Genomic DNA, 26,380 nt, shown 5'->3' with positions numbered 1-26,380 from the left:
TATTGAGCTGCATGTGCTGTTTATATATTTTGGAGATTAATCCTTTGTCAGTTGCTTCATTTGCAAATATTTTCTCCCATTCTGAGCGTTGTCTTTTGGTCTTGTTTATGGTATCCTTTGCTGTGCAAAAGCTTTTAAGTTTCATTAGGTCGAAAGTAGACAACCATTTTACAGACCTCAAACCAAACTCAGAAATGTTTAGAAATTTAACCATGGTCACAGAGCCACTGAAATGGTCTTGAGTGACTATTATTTCTCTCCTTCCAGAAAATGCACCCACTCTTCCTATCTTAAGATAAAAACCCTTATAATGTAACCACAACCAGCCCTTTGGATGCAGCAATTACAGGCATATCTCTATTTATTGTGCTTCACTTTAATGAACTTCACAGATACTCCGTTTTTTTCAAATTGAAGGTTTGTGGATGTTCCTGTGTTGTCAGATGATAATTAGCATTTCTTAGCGATAAAGTATTTTTAAATTAAGGTATATACATTGTTTTTTAGACACGATGCTATTGCACCCTTAACAGACTACGGTATAGTGTAAACGTAACTTTTATATGCACTGGGAAACCAAAAAAATATATGTGACTTACTTTATTGCGATATTTGCTTTTATTATGGTGGTCTGGAACCAAACCTGCACTATCTCTTGAGGTCTGCCTGTAAGCTAAAGGATAGTTGCATGACAGGGACAGGCCAATCAGAGGCCTTCTCTGGGATTTTCTAAATTGAGAGTAGTAAATGGACATCTGGCTCTTTCTTATAAATCTCAGGCTCTAAGCTCGTAGGTTTGAGGCTAGTGGGGGTCAGGAGTCCTTGATGTGAAGAATACTTTATGCCAGGATCTCTATACACACCATCCCATTCAAACCTCACAGGAACCCTATGAGATAACTTTCCTTTTCCCTTCTTGTGGATGAGGAGACTGGAGGTCAGAGAGGGTAAGTCGATTTCCCAAAGGAACACAGCTAATGAGGGGAAGATTCAAAACCAGGCTTAGTCACCACAGGATAGGCCTAGAGGACTCCCCAGTGGGTCCAAGGGGTCAGCCTGGAGCTCACAAGGCCCCCTCCAATGCAGAACTGCACTGGTCAGAGCTGTCTACTGCCTTTAGCTCGGACCCCCAAATTCACAACACCAAGCAACTGCTTAACTCCCAGTAACCAGAGCAACCCAGCTAGAGACCTCTGAAGGATCTCCCTGGTTCTCGAGTCCCAGACAACACAGTCTGCCATTGCTTCTGCACAGATTCCCTTCCTGTATCAACAAGATGCAGAGCTCAGGATCTGACTGTGGTTATGGGGAAGTGAAGGAATGAATTCTCAGTTCTGGGGGACTTTGCTCCCTTTGGCAGCCTCTCGGATGCCAGTCAGCCACAGTGAACTGAAGGCAAAGGACGTAACAGGAATTGGGTTTGGGAGCTGGACTCTTACATCTGAACCCAAGCTAGACTGTGCCAGTTTATCTCATTTGATTCTTAGAGGTAACAGCAGTCCCATTTTACAGATGAGAAAACTGAGGTCAGAAAAGACTTTTAAACTCGTCTTTATGAGCTCTTTACTCCATGTAAGCTCCAGTGCTAGGCTTTCTATGTATTTGACTCGCATTCTTGCCCCATGATAGGTACGGCCCATCATTCCCATGTTACAGATGACAGAACTGAGGTTTGGAGAGGGAAGTGACTCAGCCAGGGGATGGCAGAGCCGGGATTTGAAGCAACAGCTCTAGAGCCTGTGTATCTGATGCCTTGCTCACCTTCCCAGGAGCAGTTCTGCTGGTTCAGATGTAGGAATGGATTGTGGCTGCGGCCTTTCTGACCCACAGGCACGAAACTGAATCTGTTATCGACATTTTAAAATCCAAGGTTTGTTTTGTTTTGTTTTGTTTTGTTTTAACGCTTTGAAGTTTTGTGCTGCCTTCAGATAAAAGAAAGAAAAACGTGGTGAGGTCTATCTCCCCCACTGCCCACTCCTTCCCTAACACTCACCTGTTAAAAAGTCCTTCGATGGACCCATGGGCCTAAGCCTGGGCTTTGCTGGCACCTACGGCAGCCGAGATGCGGCCACCGCAGGCCACGTGCTGCTAACTGTATTACAGATTTCAGGGGGAGAGGAGGGGAAGCAGAGGGGAAAAGCGACTTTCGCCAGCTCTCCAAATGGTCCCGCCCTCTAAGTCTTACTGCATAGAAGGTGCCAGATCAGATTAGAGTCACCAGTTGCCACATTATCCTGTCTTGACTTCACTAACGCTCATTAAGCTCCGAAAATCCCTTTTACGATGTTTAGGACACCTCCAGAGGAGTTTGCTGTGTAAATATTATTCCACCATTAAATCCTGCTACAAGGCCGCCGTCAACAAGTGGGATTCGCGAAGGTTCCGCCGAGGGGGCTCCGCGGGGTGCCTGTGAAGTGCGGCCAAGGGGCTCCGCCAACAAGCCAGCGCGAGCGATAAAGGCCCCCAGTTCTCCCACGGAAGCCTCCTGCCACTTGGGCCTGCTTAACGGAGCGGCCGCTGGGGCACGATTTGGGTTGAGAATCAAACACACTGTCGGGGGCCCCTGGGAGCCAGGGCCTGCCTTGGACAGCTGGCGTGCACGCTGGACCCACTCCGGAGCAGGGGCCTCGCGGGCTGCAGCGCACTTGGCGGAGGCTGGGGTCTGGCGCCCGTCTCTCCCGCCTCGGCAGCAGGTGTGGGCATCGGTCTTGGGGAGGCGACTTTTCCCAACCGGAGGCCTCTTTGCCTTGGCTGGCCTTTCATCTGCACGCCTTTATTAATTTATGTATTTGGAGGAGGGAAATCGCTCCATTAGGAGCCATGGATTATTGCGGATGGATAACCTATCTGACTCAGCAGATGCTGCTGCGGGCTGGCGCGGCTGTCACTGCTTCTTTGTTTTTCTTTTTCTTTCTTTCTTTCTTTTTTTTAAAAAAATTTAATCAATTTCTCTTTTCAGCTGATTTGCAGGTTGTACTCCTGGGAGATGGTGACAGAAGATGGTGGACTTACGTCTGGAAATTGCACGACGCGGCGCCGGGCCTGGCTTGGGGTGGACACTCATTGTGCCACGAATGACCTTCGAACCCCCTACTCTGTGCCAAGTGCTGCTGTAGGATCTGGGGACCCAGCAGGGAGCAAGACAGGTATGGTTCCTGCCGCATGAGGTCACCGTCTAGAGCTCTGGCTGTGCGGAATCCAGCAGTGTCGGTAAGTCCCGGCACACAGTGGGTGCACAGTAACCCTCGGGCGATGTAATGCACGCACAGCCCCTGGCACTGTGTCGGGCACATAATAATTGCTCAGCTAAGGCTGTCTCTCTCATTCTGTCTTTGGTGGTTGGAGTCCCAGGTGAGTCATTTTTTGCAGCTGTGTGACATTGAGATCATCCCTTTCCCTCTCTGAGGCTCAGTTTCCCCATCTGTGAAGTGGGGCTTATAAGACGTGCCATATGGAGCTGTTGAAAGGGTTTGTTTATCCTCATGGGCTTGTGTGACATACAGTTATTGAGCACCTACTGTGTGCTGGGTGCTGAGGGTTTAAGCAGTGATTGAGATCTGGTGCCTCCCTTGTGTTTCATAGTCTGATGAGGAGTTAACAGGTAAATTCAACGACCCCTGCTCGGCGCTGTGATGGGGTAACTCAGGGACACTGTGGAAGCCTCGATGAAGGGCCCTTGACGTAGCCTGCGGGGATCAACAAACTATGGCCCACCGGTCAAATCCGGCCCATTGCCTCCTTTTATACAGTTCCCAAGCTAAGAATGGTTTTTACATGTTTAAATGATTGTTTTAAAAGTCAAAATAATATTTCATGCCACGTGAAAACCATAGGAAATTCAAATGCCGGTGTCCATAGATAAAGCTGTATTGAAAGCCTGCTGTGCCCACTTGTCTGTGGACTGCCTACGGCCACTTTTGAGCTATGATGGCAGAGTTGAGCTGTGGCAACAGAGACCATGGGTCCCACAAGGCCTAAAATATTTACTGTTTGGCTCTTTACAGAATGAGTTTGCCAACCGTTGTCCTAGGGGAAGTCGAGGTGTGAGCAAAGAGCTGAAGGATGGGTGGAATTGGTCAGTTTGGGGTGGTTGGAAGGGGCAAGGAGAGGTCTGCTTTGCGGCTTGGAGAAAAAGCCTAGCATCTTCGAGGCTGATGGAAGTGCCATGAGGTAAGCTGCAAAGCACCATCGCAACTTGAGTATTGGGAATAGTGGAGGACAGGTCCATTGACAACCTATAGGAGAAAGTACAGTGGAGTAATACTGATACTAGGTCTCATTTATGATGTAATTATTAGGCCCACTGCTGTAGTTCCCCTAACAGTCTCACATTCAGTCCTCCAAATGGACCCGAGTGTTGAGATCATTAACCCACTTCACAAACGAAGAATCAGGAGCTCAGAGAAGCACAGACGCCTGGTCAAGGTCACACTGCAAAACACAGATCAGAACCCCAGGCTGCATTACTCAAAAATCCATGTTCCAAACCCACACCAGTAAACCCAGACATTTCACTACCCGTATCCTGCAATGTTATGCAGCTATGCGTTGGTAAAAAGAAAGGAAAAAAAAACTGAAATGAAACTGGGCTAGAATCCAAAGGATCTTTGCAGCCATTCCTCACCCCGCCCCCTACCACATCCTGAGTGTTGTTTTTTTCCAGTTCCCCCCCATCCTGGGGCTCCTCTGAAATCCAGCCACATTGCTGGCAGGGAGAAAGGCGGGGGGGTGGGAAGCTAGGCTTCCCAGAAAACCTAGCAGAGGAGGACTCTCTGAAATGGGTGGAGAGATGCCTGTTGAAGGCGCAGTGTGTTGGCAGCCCCGGCTCCCGGCAGCTGTTGGCTGCGCACAGAATAAATACAAACGGATGGATGGGTTCGGGCTGGGAAGCCACCTCGCCTCGTGGGCTTCAGGCAAAACCGAGAGGTGCTGGATGACAGGCCTGCCAGCTGACAGGAAGTGACTTGGGTGTGGGGTTTGTGCTTTTGGCTGCTTGGCGCAGGTCTGAGCACCACCGGGGCAGCGGTGAGAGAGATGGGTGGTTCTGGAGGCAGGCGCTTCCTGTCTGTGCGTCCTTGGGCGAGATGCTTCATCCACATGGGCGCAGTGTCATCATCCGTAAGTGGAGATAACGGTACCTACCTTTGGGGACAGTTGTGCAGTGGACACCATGGAGTACCGCCCCGATCCCCTTTCAAGGATCCCCAGATCCCCAGTGGCTGGGGTACCGTTGTCTACAAACAGCTGCAGCTGTCAGCCGGGGACAGCCCAGCTCCAGAGACCCACCTCCCCAAGGTCACATCCAAGGATCGATCACTGCAGGGTGTATAGACCTGCACTACTCCAAAGGGCCAGCCTAGCTCCAGGGCTGCCTGTGGAGTTGACCCAGGCTACCTGCGTCAAGGTTCAACTCCTCCCTCCATCCACATTCCCTCTTCCCTCCCCAACGCAAGTGCTATCCAAAGAGTCTTGCTAATAAATGACATGCATGCTAAATTCTGTCCTACATGGCACCCTGGGCACCCGACCTGGGGCTGTTTGTTTGGAAAGTGCCCATGGTGAGTAGGGGTTCAGTACATGTAGAGAAACAAAGGGAAGATGAAAACTACACTGAGAACCTACCTCAAGGTGTCCAAATTCCTCTTGATTTCAAAGACGAAGAGTGTGTCCCCTCGTCTGCAGTGCTGGTGTCCACAGAGACATTTGTACTACTTGATTGTCATCACACACTGAAGCCCAGCTAGGCACCGGGCATGCCCAGACAACCAAAGGGATCATCGTTCCCAAGTGACAGATGGGAAGACTGAGACCGAGAGAAATAGAGTGATGTACCTACAACTCGACAGAGTGTCGCCTGTGATCATGTATTCATCCATTTAGAAAATATTGAATGCTGGGCTCTGGGTTCCCTCACAAAGCCCAGAGCCAAGGAGGGAGACACTCGATGAGCCAGCCGAGCCATGATAATGTCAAATGTCTGAGACCAGTGATGACTGACAAGTGCAGTGTGTGATTTGGGGGTTGGAGTGGGGGACCCAAAGGCAGCCAGGGTGAGTCACAGAGCAGGACTGGAATTCAGGTCTTCCAACTCTGCACCAGCAGCTACCTGACAAATCTCTGTTCAAGGGGGTTATAGTGGAGAGGCTGGGTTCTCAGTTGTTCCCTGGTTTCTCCCCAACTCTGCTTAAGAGCTAGCCCAAGGACTTCCCTGGCCGTCCAGTCCAGTGGTTGAGACTCCGCGCTTCCACTGCAAGGGGCACGGATTTGATCCCTGGTCGGAGAACTAAGGTCCCGCATGCCGAGGCCAAAAAAAAAAAAAAAAAAAAAAGCTAGCCCCAAATGCCCCACCCTCTCTGCAACCAAGAAGCCCACATCCTTTCCCCAAGTTTCTCCTCCGTCAATCCAAGGCTGAGCAAACCCAGTTGCTTTCAAAGCAAGATGACCAAGTTTGGAAGAGACTCTGAGCCCTCTCTCTCTTCCCTCTGCATGTCTCCTGGTAAGTGGTCAGCCTCTCCTTCCAGGAATCAGAGCCAAAGTCATCTTAATTGTTCTCCTGTCTCATAGGCTGAAGCATCTGTTCCCCACATAAGCTCTGTCCTGCACTCAGGCACCCCACGCGGGTCTTTTTTCCTGGCAACACCAGGGAGCTTTCCCAGCCTGGGGAGGAGTCTCTGAGGGTTACAGCTCAGTGGCAACTATTGGATTCCTGGAAAAAGCCAGTTCAGAGAGAGGGGGGGAGCCAGAGAGAGGACAGGCAGAGCCGCAGGTGGCAGTGGTGGGTGCAGGAAACTGGGCCCAACTTCGAAGCTGCAGCTGGGAGAGCACTCCCAAAGGCAGCTCAGGTAACATCAGGCTTGCAACGCCTACCAACACAACTCCCAGAAGGTCTGGCCCCTGCCTACCCAAGAAGCATCCTGGCCAGCCCCAGGGTTTTAGTGCCCCTCCCTTAGACCTTTCTCCATGTCAGAGAGCTTTTCACAGTGAAATGTAATTATGGGTTGACCTGTCTCCTTCTCTCTCCAATCTTTGAGCCGTTTGAAAGCAGGGAGCACCAGGTTTGACTCATCCTGAGGTCACCAGAAGTTAGCTCGGAGCCTGGCATATAGTAGGTGCTTTGTCACTGCCTGAGTCCATGAGGGTTTCCCCTCTCTCTCCATCTCTTGACTTCATTCTTCAAACAGGCCTCAGTTGGTGGCTGGGTTGGCCATCAGCCTCTCTGGACTCATATGCCCCTTGCCTAGAAGCCCATCAGGAGAACAAAAACTAGGGAAGATTCTCATTGGTCCAGATTGGGTCGTGGGTTTCTCCCTGAAGCATCACATGACCTGGGGAAAAGCTAGCTCTGATTGTCCAGGTCTGGGTCTGGTGTGGCTCCTGTGTCTGGGAGTGGGGCCAGCCACATCAGAACCACAGGGCATAGGTTTCCCACAGGAGAGAGGGGTTCTGTGGCTAGTGCAGATGAGGGTATGAGACCAAGAGAGACAGTGGATCTCCACCAAGCACCGTAGTTCAATCTTGGGGAAAAAAAACTTGTGTTTAACCAAACTATCTGATTATTTTGTGAAGTAACTGGTAGTTTTCCCCAGAAGGAGAGATTCTGAAAGTCCTCATACTCAGAGCCTATATTGGGTTATGGATGCACCCAGTGGACAGCCAACAAGTATTTAAACCTGAGGCTGAGAGGTGGGCGGGGGCAGACTGTGAAAGGCCATGAATGATACAACAAGAGGCCCGGTCCTGTCACTCAGCACAGTCTGGACCTCAGGATGGCCATCTGTGTTTGTAAATAAAGTTTTATTGTAAAACAGCCACGCACATATTGCTTACAGCTGACTTCACACTCCACCTGCAGAGCCGAGTAGCTGTAAGGGAGACCATCTGGCCCACGAAGCCAAAAATATTTAATAGCTGGCCCTTTAGAGAAAGTTTGCTTGTCCTTGCGTGAGAGAGAATTGGAGGCACAAGAGTGTCGTAATCCACTCTATATTTTAAGAAGATGAATTCTACACTCTAGACAGGGTAAGGAGATATTTTAAAGATTGAGTCTGGACCTTGCAGGTCGTATGGATGTGGTTTGATCAGTTGATAGTGGGCTGTGTCACAAGTGGGGTTCTCCCGGAGCTGACCCTGAGACAAGGAATCTGTGCAAGGAGTTTATTTGGGAGGTGATGTCAGGAAGCACCCTGAGGGAAGAGAGGAAGGGAGGTGAGGAACGGAGGTGGCCTTTAAAGGGGGCAGTGTGTACAGGTTGCCATTCTGGGCGAATGGAGCTCATGCCCACTGTGGACTCTGGGAGCAGTGTGGATCGCACACCTGTGAGGCAAGAGGGAGCCAGGGTATTTATAGACTTAAGTGCTGAGACTAAGACCGACTGAGCCAAAGTTTCCTGAGTTCCAGCCTTTGCCCTGCCTGTTACCAGCTGTGGAGCCTTAAGCAAGTCCCTTTTGCTCTCTGGGCCTCAGTTTCCCCATCTGTAAAATAGGAAGGTTCTAGGAGTCCTTTCAGCTTGGAGAATCAATGACTTTCTTGCCTTATCCCAGACTGTCCCAGGCCTGACTATTGGGCGATTCTGATGACATTGGCTTGTCTCCTGGTCCCTCCAGGACCCAGCTGGAAGTTTCTTTTCCCTCTCAATGTTCACAATGTGTTTCTGACACACCTTCTAATCTCATACTTTTGTTTTCCTTTGTGCACTGGAATTAACCCAATGTGTCCATGTCTGGTTATGCATCTGCAGTAACCTGGTTGTTGCTTAAATGCAGAGTCCTGGAACTTCCTTAAGACCCACTGAGTGCGAATCTCAGTGCAGGAGGGCCCAGGCATCTGCATTTCAGCAAATGCCCCTGGGGATGCTAAGGCTGCTAATGGTTGTGATTCTGTGCAAAGGTTCCAGGCTCAGGCTGGCATCTCTGACTTGCCATGTGGTTTGGGGGAATCAGCTCCTGTCTCTCATCCCTTTCCATCACAGACACGGAGCTAAGCGTATGCCCCACCTTGTGGCAGGGTAAGGCTTAAAGGAAACACTGCGTATAGAGCCGTCAGCAAATTCAGGCTACCCTGGCCATCTTTATGTCAGGTCTGTGTCCTGCCTGCCAGCTCAGGAGTGTGTGAGATGTCACAGCTGTTTATTTTCTATAAATCAACTTAATTTCTATTTCCAGCCCCCATCCCATTGGGCTGGAGGAAAACATAACCTTGGACAGATATTCTGAAAGCCCAGTCCCCACCATACCCCCGGGTGTTGCCACAGCCAGGGTCTTGGATATGAAACACCAGGAAACCTGTGGATCCTGTTCAGTTTTCTGCATTGGCTTTACCCACCCCCAAATGATGACGCCGGAGCTGGTGACCAGCTGGAATGAGATGGGAAGACAGGAACGATGCACTGCCCACCGAAACAGAAACGCATACATACACCCAGCAATTTAGATTCAAAATATTGTCCAGACACATTGCCTCCACCCCACCTCACATTGCCTATTTGATCAGACCTTTCCTGAAACACCAACGAGGAGGGTTTTATTGGGTGGATATGGTTAAAGGATAATTTTAAAATAAAGCTAGAATCACGACTCTTGTGCAATTACAAAATGAACATGTGTCAAAGAGTGTAGTTAACTCATTAATGAGGGAACCAGAAAGATGGCACAACTGGTTCAAAGGAGATTTCAAACAACACGCACATATACGGTCAATCAGAAAGGCTGGGATTAATTTACAAGGAGATGCAAAATTGGTCGATAACTTTAGGGCAATAATCAATTGCATTCCGCTGGACAAAATGCATTTGCATTTCTATGGCATGAGTCATTTGTATTACTATCAGTTTTGTTTTTTTTTTTTAACTTAGAGTTATAAAATAGCTCAAAGACAGTGAAAGGCACAATAATCCCTAGGGCTGTGCAAGGCAGAACATCCAGCCATCTTTTATTTCGTTTTTTGCCTATATCAACGTCATTCGCAATTTTTCCTGACCTTATGATACTGCCACCACCATCCCAGAAAAGAGGAGAGAAGCTGTTTCGTGTCTCCCAAGGCTCCGTTTCTTAATCTGCAAAATGGGCTTGGTAAGAGCCCTTGACAGCCCAGGGACAAGAGCCCGGCTGTGACACATACAGTGAGAGAGGGGAATCGTGTCAGGAAAGGGTTCTCAATCTCAGTCACGCGTGTGTCCGTCCTTCTTGATTTTGGCCACATCCTTGTTCTACCTTAAAAGAGTTACTATTTCCTTTACAACAATTCTGATTGGATAATACCCACGAAATCAGAGGATGAGGTGCTGGTTCTATTTATTTTACCTTAATACATATGAAAGTAGACATACAGCCATTGAGATAAGAAAAGTAAGTTCATCCTTGTACCTACTAATCCAGGGCTCGAGGGGAAGCCCTGGATTAGGAAGGTATCGGGCAAGAAAGGAAATAGAAGCCGGCACACAGACTGTCATAGACACACATCACCACCACCTCCACCGAGCTCTACAAATCAACGTACAATTGGAAAACCCCATCCTGAAAGAAGAGGGAGGGCAAATGAAACCCTATCGAAGGCAGGACTTAGAAGCAGAGACCAAAGGCTGCCCCGGGGAGGGGTTGTCATTCTCTGGACTGTGGGTGGCAGATCGCTGTGCCTCCATGCACCCCTCCCCCAAGCCCCACATGTCCCCCACCTGCCCCTCAAATTCCCCACCGGCTCCTGCTCTGCACCTTTAGATGCCCAGATAGTGGCCCCCCTCCTGTGATTCATCCGGCTGGAATGTGGGAGTTCTCACATTGCTTGAGCTAAAGCCTTTTAATTCCCCTTCGGTGATGAATGGGCGAGGCTCTCAAATGAAATGTCGAGGCTCTGTGTCCAGGCCCGCCGTACTCCCCCTGCTCAGCGTAATTATTTCTGTACAGAACGTGTCAAGTGCCCCCGCTTCCCGGGAACTGGTTTTGCATGCAAACATTTGGTGATTAAGTGAGGCTTACTTAATTAAGCACTTTGTAATGACTCTTAAACCAAAGAAGGGTGGATTAGGAGTCCGATTCGTGCGGGTGATGTAAAAAGCGCCTTCGCATCAGGAGAGGCAGACAGGGATCCAGGCTGGGGAACAGAGTAGGAACTGCAGCAACTGGGACAGAATCATTCATTCATTCACTCATTCACGTATTCGTGGAGCACTTCCAGGAGCCAGGGTGTATGGTGAATAATATCAATAGTAATAATGCCAGGCATGGGGCTAGGAAGTCTGATGAATAACATTCCAATGCATAGGAACAGATAATACTTGTCGAGAGCTGGCTTTCATAGACACTATGCTGCTGCCACACATAATAATAATATTAATAACAATATTAATTGCTTATTTACCTAGTTGTGGTCAGACTCCCCCATAGTGATGTACAGCGAATTCCCTGATGTCTCCTGGTTGCCCTCTGCCTGATTTTGATGTGGTCCTTCAAGCCCTGGAACTCTACTGGTTTTCTGACCGTTACCTTGGCCTTCAGAAACAGCCTCCTCTTTGTCACTGTCTTCCCTATTCAAAGTTTCTCACCCACCAGTGACTCACTTTTCCCATCTGTATAATGGGCAGTTTGATGTGGCTCATCTCTGAGTCTCTGTCTGATGCTTGAGGGTCTTTGGAGCAAGGAATGTCTCCTCTGCTTCGGGGACCACAAGAATAACGGTGGCAATTACAGGACCTTGGCTGTCAGTTGCAATGTCAGAGAACGCTCTAGAGCCCAGCCTTGCACAGCTCTGAAGCAGAGCAAGGCTGAGTCTCGTCTTTGATCTTCAGAAGCTGTGTGACCTTTATCAAGTGGTTTGCCCTTTCTGAGGCACAGACCCCCTCACCTCTCAAATGACTGCTGTGAGCCATCTGTACAGGCTCCTGGGCTGTAAGGCCCCTCTAAAACTGTCCGCCTGATGGCAGAAGCCATTGTTTCCCAAACTTGACCCCACAAATATACCCCAAAGTGTCCACTTCCCTACTTGTCTTTGTTTTCTCATTTATATCATAACCTGGAAAAAATGCTTTATAACCTGAATGATCATCTTATAACCAAGGACTTCTATGGGACTTCAGAGCCTGGATTGCTATGTGCTTTCACAGTTGTGAGCTTGCTGCTTGCTTAAAGACCAAACAGCCTCACAGTATGGTTCCAATGAAGATTTTGCAGGTGTTTTAAGGGTAGGATGCAGAGTTGCCTCATCAAGTGCCAGATACAAGCACAGTGGTCTTCAGGAACAAGGAGTCTCAGCCACAGAATGTAGCATGAGACTCACATGTGAGTGGACGTGTCACTAGACCCTAGTTCTGCACGACTGATATGCAGTCATTCACTGACACTGAGGGTTGTCGGAAATACGCAGGGAAGACCTCTCTCTGTTCGTGATGCCAGCAGGAATTGTACTAGGCACTCGTCAAATGATTTCAAACATCTGTTTCATGCAAAGCTGACCACCATCTTGTCTACTGAAGTGATGCAACATTAAGATCAGTAGATTGAGTTAAATGTGAGGTCTGATTATCCTGAGCTAACAAGCAAAGTTTGCCATTTTAGACAGCACCTCAATCCTAAAAGTCATTCTCTGCTTTGGAAGTATACAAGTTAGCCAACAGACCTTGAATGTGGCAACCACTGTTACTCTCTTACCCAAAGTCCATTCTCCCTTTCTTCCCTAGTGACAGGCCCCTTCTTTTATCTGAGGTGCTGATATGCCCATCTAAAAGGTTTTATTCCTTGCTTCCCTTAGATATAAAGTTGCCAATGCATCATAAGCTGAGGTCATTAGGTTACGTATTTCTGACCAGGTTCTTTAGAAAGGGTAGATGTACCTGGGAGGCATGCTTCCTTCTGTTTTCTTCTTGCAGGGAGCACAGATGCCATAGCTGGAACCACAGCAGCCACATTGTGACTATGAGGCACCTTGAACTAGGTGGCCATGTGCTAAGGATGTTAGTATAGAAAAGACTAGGCATTCTCTCATTTCTTTGACACAAGTGAAAAATAAAACCTCAACTCATTTAAAGCATTGTCATTCTGGGTGCATTTTATTAGTCCTCATTGCCATTCCCAACTGATAGAGTTTATATATAGAAGCAGATATAGAATGCCATCTTTCTATATTAGACCTGGAATAAGTGGTTTAGATTCAAGAAAGCAGTATCTTCTGCCATATTAAAATAATGTTGATAATTTAAATTCTGTGGTTTCATAGTTATGTTTATAATTATAAGGTGAAGGGGCTTCCTACAAAAATAAGATATAAGAAGTTTATATGTTGACTTACATTTGTTCCAATTTTAAGTCAATTTTAAAATAAAGTGACTTAAATAAATATTAGAGACCTCTTCATTTTCACTTCTTAAAAGAGGCCCATACATTATTTGAGCTCAAGAAGTGCTGGGCCTGGGACTTCCCTGAAGCTGTGGCCACAACTCCTTTTGTACACCCTGTCTCGCTGGAGAAAATGAAGCAGAAGAATCAGGAATTCTCATTAGCAGGTGAGAAGAACTCAAGCTGGTTTTGCTTGAAGTGAGGGTGGGAAATAAATGCTTTCTTGAGTTTTGAAAAACTTTCCCACCCAAGCCAAGGCCCAGCAGCATTTGTCTTCTCAGGGTTTCCTGGCCCGGAGTGAGGCCGGAAGGCGGAAACTCTGAAGCACCTTGTGAGAGGCTGTTTTTATAGCGTCCCCTGCAAGTGCTGGCCCGGGAAAGGTAGGCGCTCCAAGGGAAACCCTGCCTGATGAGATTTCCAGCTCCAAGCAGGTGGAGCTGCTGTGACTGAGAACAGATTCATCACACATCAGGCCAGGACTTACTGCTGGCCAAATCATGTCCCTTGGTGGCCCCCATCTCTTCATCTGTGAAACAGGACCATGAGACCAACAGAGCTCAAAGGGGCATCCATAGACAGAAAAAAACACGATAACCCATGTTCACACAGGAGATACCTATGAAGGGTGAGGGCTCGTGTTAGAGTTAACTTAGCTTGTTTAAGGTATTTCTTTTCCTTCCAAAGGGATACTTATTTTACCTTTTGGTTGCAAATGACATTTCCAGGTCCACAGTCACATTCAGATGAATCCAGGTGAAGCCTTGGACTGGGTGTAGATAAATGTAGGGGCCGAGGCTGCACCCTGAAACAAGTTCAGAGGTGAAGGAGACTTGGGTCAGAAGAATCATGAGAAAAAGGACCCGGAACAAATCTTTCCCACTAATCGTCAAGTTTAGGGCAGAGGGTGTTTGTTTTGAGGAGTTATGAGTGGGCAGAGCTATGTGCTGACTTTAACAAGGTAAAGTTGAACAGGAATAAGCCTGAAGTTGTCCTTCTGGGTCCAAGAAGTCAATGATGTTAAGTTGTAGTGGCAGCATTTTTTACTATTATTACAGCTAACATTGGGTATTTGCTATGTGCCAGGCATATTGCCAAGCATCTGTATGTGTTACTTTACTCCAGAGAGGCAGTGGATTCCCCCAGCAAGGAGCTGAGTCCAGCCAGGTAAAGCGCCAGGGTGCCTTGGGAATTCTGGATGAAGACTGAGTCCCCCGTAACAGACCCATCTGGAGTCATTTATTTATCATCCATCTCTCTTACTAGACTGTGAGCCCCATGAGGGCAGGGACTGTCTCTGGCTGGTCTACCCTGGATCCACCGCTTAGCAGGGCCTCCGGCACAGGTAGCATCTGAGTGCATTCCGTTACATGCACGAATGCAGGAATGAATGAAAGCCAGCCTCTTGGCGGACATTCAGGCCCTTAGTGGCATGTTAACCTCTCAGGTATTCCCAGGCCAACCTCGATTCTGATGTGATTCAACACGTAACAGCCGTGTCATCCAAGATGGCACATGGGCTAAGAGTGTGGGTCTAGAGTCATAGTTCTACCGGCTTTGAATCTCTGCTCAACCAATCTACCAGCTGGAAGACCTTGGGCATGGGAACCAAGCCTCAGCTTCCTCCTCTGCAAATAATAATAGAACTTAAGGGGAGAGAGAAGTCGTGAAAGTTAAATAAGGTATGTATGCAAAGCCCTGGGCGCAGTTCTTGGCCTAGAGTGTGATAGTGTGAGCTATCGTTATTGTTATTTGTGGAGTTGAACTTTTGGACCTAGAGCTAGGATTTTCATAGTTCTCTGTTAAATTTCACTTTGCAAGACCTGGTACAATCTCCAATCACTGGAGATCCTTTGGGGACCTGAGTCTGTTGCCCATCAGGAGCCCACTCTCCCACATTTGATCATGAGTACTTGGTGTCTCCTCCCAAACCACCAAGAAAACAGGAGTCCATGGTCAAGGCAGAGCCACATGGGTCCTTCCGATGGAGCGGCTGTATTTCCACAAAGGCAAAAGCAGAGATGCTAAACAAATTTGATGAAATGGAGTTGGCCTCACTGACCAGGCAAAGAAGGAGCACAGATTTGATCCAGAAGTCCCCAGAGAAGCTCCAGTCATGGCCAACCTTGACCACATCCATCTGGGTTCTGGGCATTCAGCTAAGGATTTCACGTGCCTTATCGCATTTAATCTTCACAAGGACCTGAGAGATGACTTCTATGACTGTCCCCATTTTACGGGTAAGAAACTTAGGCTCGCGGAGTGCAGAGTCACACAGGAAGTGGCCAAATGGGATCTGAACACAGTTCTGTTAAGTTGAAGCTTTTAACCCAAGACTTAAGTCATGCCTGACTCAAAGGCTTTTATTAGAGGTTGGCTGCTGTCCGCTTGGCTATGGGAGTCAAGGACTCTGGGGTTTGCAGAGTGACACCACAGGGCGTCTCGAATCCCACCCCGAACTCGTCTGCCGTCACTCCTGTGGGCTCTCCCTACAGGGACGGCTGCCTTGGGAAACACCGACTTCCCAACTGTGTGACTCCCCAGCTTCAATCACACTTACGTGGATGAAATGACACTCCCCTCCAGGGACCAGCGCAGCAATTTGTTTTGGCCGTGTTCAAAGCCAAGCTCAGTGGTGAGGGCCTGATTTCCCACACCCTGGAGTGACTCAGAGCATCAGAGATGAAATGAAAGGTTTCGAAAGAGAGAAGATGGAGCCCTGCCTACATTCAGATGTGTGGTGCAAGAAATTTATTGCCTTGCATTCTAAATGTGAGAAATGGGAGCCAGCCTCGGAGCCTGACCGTAGGGAAGTGTTTCCACATCAGCCACTCTTTTGCATCTATTTTAAAATAGGTGCGTTCATTTATTCTATGTTCTGTTGATTCATTTACTCATCAAGTATTTATTGACCCCCTACTATGTACAGAATGCTGGGAAAGATCCTGGTGATGCAGCAGGGGACGGGATGGTGGCATCCCTGGCCTGGGGGAGCATCAGTTCATCAGAGCAGACCATCAATTCATGGGTAATTCCAACACGCACAGGGCGAGGGGACTTCCTAGCACGATTACAGGGTAAATTTAATGACCTGGGAAAATCCTTATGCTAAAACATTAAGTGAAAAAGCAGGCTACAAAATTTCTCATGGAGCATAATTCCAGCTTTATTATAAAAATATATGTGTACGTGACTAGGGAAAAAGACTCATAAGGAAATGCATAAAAATGTCAACAGTGGTTATTGCAGAGTTGCGGGAATTTAATATTCTTCCTTTGACCTTAATACAAGGCTCTGGTGCTCAACCACAAGTAGGTATTCATTTCGTTTTATAGGTTTATATACATTTTAATTATAAAGTAATTTATACTCATTGGAAAACTCCAAAGTCCCTAACTCCCCTCTCCCCACTCAAAACCCCATTGTTTTAAAGTGTGATGTTCATCCTTCAGGTCACACCCTCCCACACGCACACACACACACACACACACACACACACACATATGAACTGCACTCTTATAGTATCACTTTGTTTCTGTTTTGATTTGTATTCTGTTTATAATATGGTTTGTTTCCTAATTAAAGAAATACATATTTACATATATATACACATATATATAAAATTTCTGCAACTTTCCCTTAACAATATAGTTTGATCATTTTTTCATAACAGCACATGTAGATCTACCCCGATTCTTATTAACAGCTGCAGGGTATTCCAAAGTACAGCTGTAGCATGATTTACTTAATCAACCCCCTAGTGATGGACATCCTTAGATAAGTGTCTTTGCATATCTGTGCAAACATTTTAGAGGACAGATTCGTACAATCAGGCCTCTGGCTGGGTCACTGGGTGTGGTCTATTTTTAATCAGTTATTAAATTAGCATTGAAATAACAATCATACTGTCTAGGTGAGTAGAAGAAAAGAGCTAAACACTCACAATAGTACTTCTTGGTCCCATTTTATAGATGGAGGAACTGAGGCCCAGGGAGGGCCCATCCTGGCCAAGGTCATGCAACAAACCAGTGCCACGGCCAAGTCTAGAAGTCGGGACTGACTCCCATCAGGGGCTCTTTTCTCCCTCTCACCCCTAGCTCTATACTCACCTGGGCTGGGACCGCAGAGATCTCTCTGCATCCTTCCCTCCAGGCTGCCCTGTCTTTGTCCACAGCTGGTTTATTGACAGCACTTTCAATGTGTGGCCTTGTGGGTGGAATTATTGGCCCTTAATTGAATTGAAAACAAAAGGAGATTGAGTTTTATGGGGAGCGGGAGGCCATGGGAGGGGGGAAAATCAAATGCAGAACAAGCATGAAAGGTTCTCAGAGGAAGCTCAGCTGCAGGTGGGAGTGTGGGCTGCCTCGGCTGTTTATGGAGCCGCAGAACTTAAGGTCAGTCCCTCCCAGGGGGCCCTCTGTTGTCGCCCCCCTCAACTCCACTCCAACTGGATGCTGTCCTCTCTCAGGGTCCATGCTGCAGACTCTGTAAAGCACCTGTACTCCCTCCCATGCAGCGGGACAGAATAGGACACTGGCTCCTGGTGACTCGGGCATCTTAGGTCTGGCTGCCTTAGGTGAGTGAGGGAGGCCAGCCCCTCACTTCAGGAGCCAGGTCTGGGGAGAAAGCACGTCTGCATCATCAATCATCTCCATGCCTCTTCATAGGCCCTCTGTAAGAAGGTGGAGCAGACAGTGGGAAACAAGTCCAGGAAAGTCCCACCACCAGACAGCGGCTTGCTGTGGACTGAATTATGTCCCCTCCACCAAATTCATATATGAAAGTTTTAACCCTCAATGTGACTGTATTTGGAAATAGGCCTATAACGAGGTGATTAAAGTTAAATGAGGTCATAAGGGTGGGGCCCCGACCTGATGGTTTGTGTCCTTATAAGAAGAGACACCAGAGTGCGCTCTCTCTCTCTCCCCTCCCCGCACCTTCTCCATGCACTTGCAGCAAAGAAAGACCATGTGAGCACATAGCAAGAAAGTGACCATCTGCGAGCCAGGACTACAGTCCACACCAGAAACCGAATCAGCTGGAAACTTGATCTTAGATTTCCAGCCTCCAGAACTATGAGAGAACAAATTTCTATTCTTTAGGCCACCCTGACTGTGGTATTTTGTTAGAGCAATCCGAGTAGACTAAAATATGGCCCATCCAGGACCTGAACTCAGGGCTCCAAATTCCCAAGCCCAGTGCTTTCCCCCCGCCATTTTTATCCATTCGTCCCTCTGTCTGGCGTGTGTTTCTGTCTGCAGACTGACTTACTCCAAGGCTGGGCTCAGAGGTTATAGATTATTTATTTCTGTTTCCCAGGTCTCAACTCAATGCCTGGCACAGCCTTGGTCCTCAGAGAGCTTTGCTTAATGAAGAGATGCATGTTTATAGAAACAGATAAATATTCATGGAGCCAGGAGTGTCACTGGGAGCGGGGGCAGGGGATGAGGATGAAATGGCCTCTCCAAGGAGGTGCTCACTAAAGGAAGAGAGAGGTGTGAGCTGCAGCCAGCATGGTAGCCATGGACGGAGGAGCATACCAGGCAGAGGGACGATGTGAGCGGAACCAAGGCGACTGGAAATTCAGAGGCTGTTCCACTGGAAATAGCAGATGGCTTTCTGATCAGCCAGAGAAGAATGGATGAGAACCAGAGGGTGGCAGAGGCCGTATCGGGAAACCTGTGTGCATGCCAAGGCCAAGGGATTGATTATGACCCCATGGGATTTGATTCTTCAACTCGTCTTGCAGACCCTGGAGGGACTCGTGGCATATTCTTACAGGAACACAAAACCACAGGATAAACAGCGCATCTTCCTGGAGCGTTAATTACCTTTTTAGGGTTATTATTTATAGCTATGAGATTTGCAGCCTTGCAGGTGGCTAAGTACGCAATCTCTGGAGTTCCCATCTGAGTTCAAATCTTCCTTCAAATTGCTGGCTGCATGACCTTGGGCAAATCATTTCACCTTCCTTGTGTCAGCTATCTCATTTGTTAAGTGTAAATAAGCACATAAAAACCTGTGCTTGGGTGTTTGTAACGCTTTATGCATAAAAGCCCCAGACTGGAAACAACCAGGATGTTGTTCAGCGGGTGAATGGATAAACTGTGACACATCCACACAATGCAATACTACTCAGCAACAAAAAGGAAGAACTGGGCTTCCCTGGTGGCGCAGTGGTTGCGAGTCCGCCTGCCGATGCAGGGGACGCGGGTTCGTGCCCCGGTCCGGGAAGATCCCACATGCCGCGGAGCGGCTGGGCCCGTGAGCCATGGCCGCCGAGCCTGCGCGTCCGGAGCCTGTGCTCCGCAACGGGAGAGGCCGCAGCAGTGAGAGGCCCGTGTACCGCAAAAAAAAAAAAAAAAAAGGAAGAACTAGGGATACCCACATCAACTTGAGTGGATGTCAAGGGCATTATGCTGAGTGCAGAAAGCTACTCAAAGCTTTATGCTGTGTGATTCCATTTATATAATGTTTTTGAAGTGACAAAATTACAGTGATGGAGAACAGATCGGTAGTTTCCAGGGACTGGGGTTGAAGGGAGTGTGTGACTATTACAGGGTGGTCTGAGAGAGTTTCTTTGTGGGGATGGAGCTGTGTATAATCTGAGTGTGATGGTTGCTTTTACTCTATAGCTGTGATAAAATGTCATAGAACTGGGTGGATAGATAGATGATATTATCTATATATCTATACATATACACATATACACACAAACACACACACACAACATGAGATAGATAGATAGATAAATAGATGATATTATCTATCTATACATATACACACAAACACACATACACACAACATGAGATAGATGATGTTATCTATCTATACATTTACACATATACACACAAACACACATACACACAACATGAGATAGATAGATAGATAGGTAGATAGATAGAGATGTAAAGAGTGCATGTACAAACTGATAAACTCCAAATAAGGTGTGTAGCACTGTAGCAAAGTCAGTTTCCTGGTTTTGACAATGCACTATGACTGTGTAAGAAACTATCGCCATCGAGGGAAGGGTATGTGGGAACTCTTTGGCCTATTCTGGCAGCTTCTTATGAGTCAAACTATTTCGAGCTAAAAAGTTATTTTTAAAATGCAGATAGTCACAGTCTCTACCTTGCGGTGTGGATGACACAAGATGATTTGTGTAGGGTATCTGGCACCCAGCAAATATTCTAAATATTCTAGATATGTTAGCTTTTTGGAAAGGGGGTTGGTAGGAGACGGATTCTGGGAGCTTCACTGAAGCTGACAGTATTTCCTGATGGAAACTCTTAAGGCCAAAAGAGAATTCAGATTTAATCTCTCAAGAAGAAGGAGAGAGAGAAAGAGAGAGAGGGGGAGAGAGGAGCTCTGGTTTGTGTATGAGCCTACATTCCCCGTCAAGCGACGCCTCCAGACACTTTGCAAGTTCCTTGCGCAACATCTGTTAATCCCGTGATGTCAAGGCCCGAGCTCACCGAGCCTGGGAAATCGCTGCTGTGTTTTACTGACTTCCCCACAGTTGGCAGTTTCCCTCGGAATCGCCGTGTTAATCAGAAACACGCCGTCCATATTGTCAACACTTTGCTTAACCACTTCTATAAATTCAGCATTACTGTTGGAACGGTCCCGAGTTGATGGATGAAATCGGTGGTGGCCCCAGACAGCCCAACCCCATAAAACAAAGTCAGGGCATGAGGCTCTAAAGAGGGAGACACTTGACATTCACCGGGACACGTGACATGGCAATGACTCACCTCTGGGCTTGAGGTGAGCATGGCGGGTCCCACAAGGAAACAGGCCTAGGAGCAAGGAAGGTCTTCAGGTAGTATCCTGACAGGGAGGTTATTGGAGGAGTCTCTGCCCCATGGATTCGGGTGATGCCTGGAATGAAGCCAGGGGACAAGAGAAAGTGGAGGAAGCTTGGGGAGAAGGGAGTCCATGAGATGGCGTAACTGGTCCGCCCTGGTCCAATCACACCCGTTCTTTTGAAGCACGTGCTTTGATTGGCTGGTGGCCTCCTGTGATGCAGGTGGGTAGAGGATGCATCCTTCCTTGGAGCATGGCCTTCCACACATTCCTAAATAGGAGGTACAGAGGTGTCTCCATCTGTCCTTCAGTCTGTCTGTTATCTGCCTGGTGTCATGTGCTGACCCCAGGCCTGGGATCTGGCAGACCCAGTCTGAGCTTTGCCCCACCCTTGGGCTGGGACACGCACAAATGGGAGTGTTTCCATTCACTCCTTGAGTGCCTACTGTGTGTCAGGCCAAGTGCCAGGGAAACCACAGTGAACAAGATGACTATGGTTCTGCTCTTCATGGCCTCGGAGTGGGTGAGGCAGACGGACATTGGCCAAGTAGTTAATGCAGAATGCTAGAACAATCTACGAGAAGGGCCCCAGACTTAGTTTGGGGGATTGAGGAAGGCTCTCCCAAGGAGGTGATATTTAAGTGACACACAGAGGATGAGACAGGGGTGGGTTAAGAGCAAAGAGGAGCCATTGTAAAACGGTTATACTCCAATAAAGATGTTTTAAAAAAAAAAAAAAAAGAGCAAAGAGGAGGATTCCACGCAGAAGGAATAGCCCTGAGTCTGGTAGGACCGTGAGACTTCCAGGGTCTGGATGAAGTTTGGAAGGTTGGAGCCCAGTGAATGAGGAAGAAGTTGGTGTGGGGAGAAGTTGGAGGGACAGGCTGGGGCTGGACCACACAAACTCCCAAGGCTTTTGATTCCAGTGGGGAAACTGAGGCCTGCAGTGGGCCAGTGATATGGGCAGCGTCCAAAGGCCTTAGCTCATGCCTTGCAAAGCTAACCAAGATGGTGGCCTGCATCCGTTGCCCACTCCTCTCCCTTCATCCCTGCTCCAGAGAGGAAAAGGCTGGCTGGACAAGGCATATTCCTCAAGGCTGAGGCAACAGAGACATCAACCAACTCTTGTCTTCAAGCAGCCTCCTCTCCCCAGACTTTCAGACCCTTGGAGAGGGGCCAGGCTTCTGACTTCCAAGAAGAGGCTGCCCAGAGGTGCTGGCCCTTCTACTCCCACATTCCCCCGTCCCAGCTCCCCAGGCCAGCAGCTCTCCCTTCCACATCCTGCCCACCTCGTCCAACATTTTCCAAGAGCCTGTTTTTCCAGAAACACGAGTTGAGCAAAACAGTCTTCCTCCCTGAACTTGAGTCTGAAATAATAACCCCAAGAAACACACACTTTCTTGGAAAACCCTTCAGAGCCTCCCGCTGCCTTTGGACACGTCAAATCTGGGTTTGTTAAAATAATAATCTTTAGGAACTCAAGCCTCTCGGCCGCCAAATGCCTTGCATAAGAGTATCACGCACCTCCATCCCTGACCCAGAAAACTGGGCCATGAGCTGATGTCGCCCAGCGTCCAGAGTGAAATCACTCGCTCTCTCTTTTTCTGTCTTTTTTATTTTCTCTCTCTCTCTCTCTCTCTCTCTCTCTCTCTCTCTCTCTCTCTCTTTTTTCATGTACAGATGGCTTCCTGAACCTTGCAAGGTCTTAAGCATCTGAGTGACGTGCTCACGGAGACGGGATGTTTTGAACAGGGTTGTACTCGGGTTGGGGGCTGGGGTGGGGGGAGACCGAGCAGGCCAGAGGCTCTGGAAATTGTGAAGCCTTTGGATTTGGTTTCCACTGAGAAGCATCCAGCAGGACAACAAGGGGGCATCCAGTCCAGCTGACTAGCTGTGACAAGTGTCTCCCTCAATGCCTGCGTGGCAGGCTCGTGAGGTCGCCATCTGCCCGAGCAAAGTGGCCGCCTTCAGTGTCTTCACCAGCCCTTTGCAGGAAGAAATCCACATTTCCTAGTTTCGCTGGTGGTGTGTAGACTCGGGCTCTGGGGTTGGGTGGTCCTGGGCAGGATCTCTGGTTCTGGTGCTTACCAGCTGTGTGACTTGGGCAAGGGACCTTGCCTCTCTGAGCCCCGGTTTACTCCCCTGTAAAATGGCAGAGTTAAGAGGATCTCACTCAGGGGTTGTAGTTAACATTCGGGAAGGTGCTTAGGACAGAACCTGCATGCCGTGCAGTGAGAGCCCTCTGGGTGACAGGATGCTGAGGAAGCCGTCTGCCACCCTGCCCTGGGTGGCACCCAGGATTTCCTCCAAGTGGCCTTGGGAGGAGGAAGCCTCTGAAGGGGATTGGTGGAGAGGGCGGGGAGGTACACAGGCAGGCTCAGCTGGCCTCTCACATCTGACCTTCGCAGTGGCTGGGTTTCCACCATTGAAAGCTCATTTTTTTCTGCCTCCAAGAGTTCCCTGCAAAATATCAATCCGCTCTAGAGGGATGGAATATTTACGGAGCATCAGTTAGTTATTCTAGAGACTTGACAGCCCAGATAACAACCCAGGGAAGCACCTACTAGTCATGTCCCCATTTTAGAGATAAGGAAACTGAGTCCCAGAGAGTTTATATCAACTGATGAAGCCACACAACTAGCGAAAACTGGACAACCTGGAAATAAAGCAGGTAATCTGATTCCAGAGGCCCTGGGCTAACCACTTACCTTCACTGCCCCACAGTGTGTCCTGTGTCCAACTTTTATTCCCATCGCCTGTGTTGGGGAGGGGGCTGCTTATTACCCGGCACAAGCTCTGAACTCAGTTCTGGGTTCTCATCCCAGCTGTGACCATTCCTTGCTGTGTGGCTTTAAGCAAGTTGCTTTCCCTCTCTGAGCCTCCGCTCCCCCATCTTGAAAATGGGCATAAAAATAACACCTATGTTTAAGTGCGTAAAGGGACACAATGAGATGACACACATAAAGCACCAGATACTTGGAAGATACTTTACAAAGTAATCTAAATGGTGATTCGCTTCTTTTTACAGAGTGAATGGATACACTTATGGCCCAACCACCCAGAGAGTAATTTTGTCCAATCCAGTGGAGTCTCCTCTCCTCTTTTTTTCTTCTCAACCTTTGCTCAGAAGCTAAATCAAAGCTGAGTGCTGGTCCCTGACAGGCGCTGCCTTCAGCCAGCCGCCAGTGGCCATCCAGCATGCTTTATGGGCCCTCTGCCTCTGCAATTAGCGCCTCGGCCTCAGAGGGATGTGCTGGCCTGAAGGCCAGGCAGCATCCTCTTCTCTCAGTGGCACCAACTCCTAGAACCCAGACAGCTGCCCCATATCCTCCTTGAAGCCGGGAGAGATCTGAGGTACTTCTCTGGACAGTTAGGCACCCTGTTTTCACCTTTGGAAAAGAGCACTGGGCTGGGTGTCCCATGCGGCGGCATCAAATCAAGCCCCTGGTTTTCAGCCTGAATTTGTGTTATTGTTGTTGTCTTGTTATGGTTTTAGCAGAAGGATGCTTTTTAATTTAAATTAAATCATATCTTCCAGAGATGCTATATAGATGTAGTCGGTGCTGCCCTGCCCATATCTGCTTGTCACTCACTGTCTCTAAGCCCACTGGCCATTTAGCTGGCTATTGCCTTTGCCCAAGGGCTCTCTCAGGGCCACAAGACACACCGGGCCTGGGCAGTGGGTCAGGCCAAGGATATTGAGGCGCTCACTTCCCTGGGAGCAGCCCTCAACCAATAAATGACAGGAGCTGGAGGATAAATACCCCAGCTCCCTCACCCCAGGGTGGGCCAAGTGTGCGGTATGTCCTACACAGTCCCTAAGAGGTCCCCAGCAGGACCAAGTTCCAGCTGCCCACAGCAGACATCTGCTGATTAGCATATCTGTTATTGGTTTCTTCCCGTCCCTGTCCCCCAGCCCACCACCCTGTGGGGACTTCCTGAGTTCACCTCCCAAAGAAGCCACCAGCACTGGAGTCCTTATCTCAAGCTCTGCGCTAGAGGAGCCTGAACTAAGACAGATGCATAAAAGTGATCATAACTACTCACATTTATTTTGCAGTTTCTATGTGCCAGGAGGCACTGTGCTAAGTGATTGCCGTGGATTGAGTCATTTAATGATTACAGCAGTCCTAGAGGAAGCGATGGTTATCTTGCTCCTTTTACAGATGGGAGACACAGGCCCAGAGAGGCCAAGTAACTTGCCCAAGTTCACACAGCCAGGATATGTTAGAGCTTCTCTGTTGGAGGCAAGAGTGGGTGCCTGGATACCACCCGGCTGACCCCTTCCCACTTCCTCTACCTTTTGAGTTACCCCAGATTCCTGCAGCATTCACCTCTGGCCCCATCTGAAATGAGAAGGGGAGGGTTAAATGAGACACAGCTAGTGACATGCCTGATGTGCTCTGTGCCACAGGCTGGTAGCCCTGTGTTCTATCTTGGGACACATTTCCTAGTTACCGTTATCCTATCTGTATAGGAGGCAGGGGAGGCAGCCTAGGGTCAAGATGGAGCCAGGCTGCTTGGGTATGAAGCTTATTCAGCCACTGATGAGCCACGTGACCTTGGTCAAGTCTTAGGGTTTGGTTCCCCTGTTTGCAAAATAGAGATATTTGTCATAGGAGACCAATCATATCTATTCATAGAGTTGGTGAGGGCATTCAAGGAAGTGACCTTTGCAAGGCACCCAGAACAGCACTCCAAACTATTAACAGTCTAGGTCACAGCCTGTATAGCGATTAATCTTGCTGAGTCCCACCCTGAGTAATGTGATGAAACGGAAGTAATGCAAAGGACATGCCTGGAATATAGTAGCTACTCAGTAAATCATATGTTTTAATATTGATATTAATTCATTAATATTAGCTAGTGAATATTAATTAGTGTTAGTATTTAATGTTTAGTATTCCTGATCTTACTGTAATAGAAATGGCTACCAGGTTCTGATCACTTTCTGTGGAGCTGGGCATACCATGAAGTTCACGTACACATCATTTCACTTTATTGTAGCCCCTGGGGGTGCCAGATAAAATACAGAATGCCCCATTAAGTTTGAATTTCAGAGAAACAAAGAATATATTTTTAGTATAAGTATATCCCCAATATTGCATGAGATATACTTGCACTAAAAACATTATTCATCATGTCTCTGAAATCCAAATCTGTGTTTTTATTTGCTACATCTAGCAACCATAACAACAATCCAGAAACAGATGCAAAAAGCTGAAGTGGGGCTTCCCTGGTGGCGCAGTGGTTGG

Source organism: Physeter macrocephalus, chromosome 19 (genome assembly GCF_002837175.3).
Source record: "Physeter macrocephalus isolate SW-GA chromosome 19, ASM283717v5, whole genome shotgun sequence".
Lineage (NCBI taxonomy): Eukaryota > Metazoa > Chordata > Mammalia > Artiodactyla > Physeteridae > Physeter > Physeter macrocephalus.
Note: the sequence above shows the minus strand (reverse complement) of the source record.